Here is a 6,000-nt window from a genome sequence, read left to right as displayed (position 1 = left end):
TATTTGAGAGAAAGTTGTGATGATAGTATAATATGGAGATCTATTTACTCATTGTCAAGGATTATATACTTCTTATCAGTTACGATATATTATCTACTTTTTATTTATATATTATTGAGGATACATTCATATACTCATTCACGACATGATGCTCTTGCTGATTCATATTATCTAGTATATGATTTACTCTCTGTTTGGCATCACTGATTTGGGGTAAGTGATACGATTCGGACTTCACCGACGTCGTCTCGAGCATGGATTCACTTTATGAGTGTTTTTATTTCATGTTTTAGTGTTTAATTTTTATTAACATAAGTTTTCTGTAAGTCGCGTTCGAACGCGGGTGGAGTGAGTTCGAACGCGTTTTGTGAACGGGGTTGTGAACGTGGTGAAGAGAATGTACTGTGCGTTCGAACACGGTGCGTTCGAACGCACTGTGAACGCCTGCATCGCGTTCGCAAATACCGATAGGCGCGTTCGATTGCGCGTTCGAACGCCTGCATCGCATTCGCAAATCCAGAAGAGCGAACTCGGTGCGTTCAAACGCAGTCGGGCGAGTTCGAACGCGGTCGGCGAAAATTGTGTTTTAGAGTTAATATGAGTTGTTGGTTAGCCTATAAAAGGATGTGTAGGGCAACCAAAATTATGATTGATTATTGAGATTGAGTTTTGCCTTGCCTCCTTCGTCTTCTTCGCTCCCGTTCTCTCAATCCCCGGCGACGCCGCTTCTAACCTCCCTCGTCCGGCTAATCACCCTAGTCCCTTAAGGGTGACCCTCTTCTCCCCCTTCGTCCAATCTATCCAACACTTGCCCTAATCCTTCCATCAACCACAACCCTTCCACCATCACTTTTCACCGGTGCCACCCCATTAACGCCGGTCCTCCACCATCCACCATTACCTAGGATCTCGTGCCTCCATCCACGGATCCAAAACAGAGCATCCTGATGTTTGTCCACTAAATGAACGATATCTCGAGATCCCCAACTCCGATTCGCCTGAAGATTGATTTGTTGGAAAGCTCTTTTCCGGGCCTAAAAAATATCAAAATTTCGCGTCGATCCGACGGCAGAATATTTCGGGATCTTATTTCAAAGTTCTGTGCAAGATCTAGTCCAGATCTGAGAATTAGAAAAGATCGATCTTTAGCCCTAAAAGAGAGATCGTATCAAGCTGGTATCAGAGCTCCATAGCCAGAGGTGTGATCGTATCAAGCTGGTATCAGAGCCACCTTTCCTCGGACAAGCGCTTCCAATGACGACAACCAGATCCATGGCTGCACGGCGAGATGATGAAGAAGAGATTCTCCTAATAGAGGAGGGAGAAACGATTGCAAGGACTTCCACCCGTGGAACCGCCCGATCTAATCGGAATACGGAAGAACCTAGTATTCAAGCCGTGTTGGGGTCTCTTTCCAGACAGATGGCCATCAATAATCAAATGATGATGGAGATGCTGTGGGAAATACGGGCGTGGCCGAAACCTTCTTCAACAAGCAGGGCAATCACAAGGCGGCATGGGGAACCCCCTCGCAACATACCCAACATCCTCCACGGCCTCCCCGTTCATCACAAAAGTTGGGGAGAGTTCGGCTATCAGGCAAGATCGAGCTTATACACCTCAACCCATGGTTAGCTGCAACAAACGACTATCGGCTACAATGGGATCCTCAACCATTGTAGCAGCCCTCGGAACCTCCACATCATCCCATGCACCTCGTCGACAAACTGTGAAGGGCTGGCTGCACCATTCCCGATCCCTGCAGAAACGGCGAAGAGTCTAGCTTCAATGCAGCAGTTTCCTTTGGCAAGCTCGACGGTTGGAAATGTTCTTTTGATGTTCTTTTTCGGACCTAAAACATATCGAAATTTCGCGTCGATCCGACGGCAGAATATTTCGGGATCTTATTTCAAAGTTCTGTGCAAGATCTAGTCCAGATCGATCTTTAGCCCTAAAGGAGAGATCGTATCAAGCTTGTATCAGAGCTCCATAGCCAGAGGTGTGATCGTATCAGTAAGGTCTATTCACTGAGCCTTTGATATGATTCGGACTTTACCGATGTCATCTTGAGCATGGATTCACTTTAGGAGTGTCTTTATTTCTTGTTTTAATGTTTAATTTCTAAGAAAATAAGTTTTCTGTAAGTCGCGTTTGAACGCGGGTGGGTGGAGTGAGTTCGAACGCGGTTGTGAACAGGTTGTGAGAGTGTGAACGCCTGCATCGCGTTAGCAAATCCAGAGAAGGGAAACAGGCGCGTTCGAACGCCTGCATCGCGTTAGCAAATCCAGAGAAGAGCGAACTTGGTACGTTCGAACGCGATCGGGTGCGTTCGAATGCGGTCGGCGAAATTGTATTGTTTATGGTTAATTTTGAGTTGTTGGTTAGCCTTTAAAAGGATGTTGATGGCAACCAGAGATCATTATTGATTATTGAAGAATTGAGTTTTGTCTTGCCTCCTTTGTCTTCTTCGCTCTCGTTCTCTCAATCCCCGGCGACACCGCTTCTAACCTCCCTCAACCGGCCAATCACCCTAGACCCTTAGGGGCGGCCCTCTCCTTCCCCTTCTTCCAATCTATCCAACACTTGCCCTAACCCTTCCATCAACCATAACCTTTCCATCATCACTTTTCATCGGTGCCACCCCACAAACGCTGGTCCACTCCAACCACCATCACCCTAAGATCTCGTGCCTCCATCCACGGATCCTAAACAGACCACATTGATATTTGTCCACTAATCGGACGATATCTCGAGACCCCATATCCGATTCGCCTGAAACTTAATTTGTTGGAAAGCTCTTTTCTGGAGCTACAATATATCCAAATTTAACTTCGATCCAATGGCAGCATCTATTGGGATCTTATTTCAAAGTTTCTGCTAAATCTAGTCCAGATCAGAGAATTGGAAGAGATCGAACCTTAGCCTAAGGGGAGATCGTATCAGCATTTTGCTCATGACTCTCTTTATTTCTTTCTTTTTAACCCCCATAGATATTATGGTACATGATATCACCTTGAGATACCCTGATAAGATATTTTAGTGCAAAGATGAGGTAAGCTATAGATGTGAAACGGTATAGATGATAGTTTATATAGAAATTAAGTTGTACTAGTATTTGATATTTGTACTCTTTTATATTAGATGATGATCTGTATGATACAGGTTGAATCATGACATACTCTTGTATTATTCATTTTAGTTGTATCTTGATGGTTTGTTGTGACCTGTGTGGGTCTTGCCAGATTATGTAGTGGTTTAATGTATATTATTGTAGACGGGGATATTCATATATTAACAAGTTTATTTGGTTAATAGTATGATTTATCTAGTGATGGATTATGTGATCATGGATATGTTAGCAGGTTTTTATTTAATGATGTCATGATTATATATGTACAGGGAGAGTATCGTGCGTGACGGGCCTCGCTTGACTTGTTGCGTGCGCCGCGCGTGTCGTGTGGGCGTGCACATGCCCGTGCCGGGCGGGGGCGTTACACTTTTGTTTACCTAACACAATTTTTTAAGTGTACATGAGATTTTTTTTTCCAATTAAAAGAGCTAAAAGAACCAAATAATGTTCTAAAAAGAGATGACATTGTTGTACTTAATTTACAAATTTTGCACTTATATTATGAATTTTGCAATTATATTTACTAACATTCTTTGTCTTCTTCTTTTTCCACAAAATAATTATATACAAGCCTCTCATATAAGAAAAATAAAGGATTAAATACATTTTACCATCTTCTTTCTATTCCTTCTCCCTCCTCTCTCTTCACCATCCTTCCACCTCAACCGTTGGCAAGGTCTCTCCTTACTTCTAATCTCCCTTGTCTGTCGAGTCCTCCCGCTTCTTTGGGATCTCGACCACTTCTTTCCCTTTGTCTATATCCCTTAACCACATCCACCATCCATCTTCATCTCCATTATCATCCATAACCCTAATATCCACTCCACCCGTCACCACCATCATCACCTGCGTTCATTCGTGTTTTCGTCTCAGATGTAGTTCGAATCTGCAAAGGGCATACATATGAAAATTGTAGGTCAGGGTGTTACGAAACTAATGCACTTAGTTTCGTAATTTTTTGACTATGGAGAATATTTAATGAATAATTTCCCACGATTGTGCGGACTGATTCCTATAATAAATCCAGATCTTGAAGAAATCGTTCTGTAGCCTATCTTTTAGTACCGTAACCCATCAAGCTGCTAACTTATAATAAATCTATGTATCCATATCATCATCATAATAAAGCAAATAATCTATTTTGCTCACAATCATTGAAAATAAATCTATATTCTATGCTTCCACTAGTTACTTACTATATTGATCTAGCTATCTGACTTAAATGCTTTTATAAGAAAATTTACTAGGTTGATCAAAAACCTAGGCTCTGATACCATTCTGTCACGCCCTGATTTTGGAACATATGACTGCGAGTCTCTCGAATAAGACTCATAAAAACACAAAAGTTTAAACAATAATCAGATCCTAAAAATATATTGACATAGTGAAAAAGGAACTCAGAGTCCTCACTAATATGCTTCTTAAATTCCTATAAACTAATAATTCCTTATGAGCTAAATGCTCAGCAAGTAACCCACTCTACTAAGAATATGTGTAATGACAAATATCAACACATAATACATGTAGTAGCAAAAAATAAATCATAACGATATATATATAAGCTATCTTGAAAAATAAATAATTATCTTGTCTCTCATACAGAATTTCAAAATTAAAATATACTAAATTGAAATATAAATCATTCCTAATATCTCAAATTGAATAAATTAATATAATAAGAATTGATCTCCCTTAAAAATGTATATTATGGAAACCTGTCAAAACTGATAAAATGTCATATTGTCTTTTTAATGAGTACTTTGACTTGTGGCCACATTGAACTATTAGTCACCCCCGGGATGATGCCTATGGCCTTTTTAGATAGTCAATACGTCTAGAGTCTTAGTAGGTACTTTTATAGTGCCCGCTTTTTTTTTACTCGTCGTTGAATAAGATTAGAGTCACTACAAACAAAAATTTACAAACTTTTTTTTTCATAATTCCACCACTTAGTAGCATGTTGCAACGTTAAATTCCAAGAATATTTTCCTTGAATTTATTTTCTTAAAAACAAATTAGATTCTAAATCTCACTTTAGTTAGTATTCAATAATATTGATTCATTGTATATCTCAAGTATCAAATTCCTCTACCTTCAAGATTCTTAATTCTTCTAAATACAATTTATGCATAAATTATCCATAAATCTAAATACTAATATTTTATCTAATATATATATATATAAAGTCATTCTTAATAAGTCAAAAAATATGAATAAATAATAATCTAATATATGATCACATTCATGATTTATCTTACAAATAATATTTTATCAAAGATCTTTTTGATAAATCCAAAATTCATTTAAATCAAAATGTTTTTAATATTTTAGAAATATAAGCATTCTATGATATGACTCAGTCCATATTGGCTCCACTCGCGACATTGGGTTCATTGAGATGAGTCTATTTATCTAGTTGATTTTTGTTTGAAGAAATAAACGGATTTTTGCACGGGGGGCATTCGAACGCAGCGTTCGAACCGGCCATGCGAACGCTTGCACGCGTTCACAAAAATAAAGAGCACAATTTGCTCGTTCGAACTGGCTCGAGCCGTTCGAACGCGATCGGGCTGTTTGAATGCGATCGTTGGAACGCCTACAAACGTTCGCAACGACATAGAATTGTAATTTCACGTTCGAACGCACCATGGCAAAAATTGTTGGTTTGTTAGAGTTTTTAACTTAGTTGATGGGTCCCTAGGATGAGCCTCTATAAATATATGAAGGAAACCCTAATTGGAGGGGAATCTGATAATTGAAAATGACATTGTGTCTTTATCTTCTTCTCTCTTGTTCTAGCCATTAACACCCTCTCCCACCTCCTTCCTTCTACTGCCCAAGTCTTTAGTCGACTTCCTCTAACTTCTAAT

Source organism: Typha latifolia, chromosome 15, assembly GCF_019914945.1.
Source record: "Typha latifolia isolate L0001 chromosome 15, TyphaL0001v2, whole genome shotgun sequence".
In the NCBI taxonomy this organism is placed as follows: Eukaryota; Viridiplantae; Streptophyta; class Magnoliopsida; order Poales; family Typhaceae; genus Typha; species Typha latifolia.
This window is presented reverse-complemented; position numbering follows the sequence as displayed.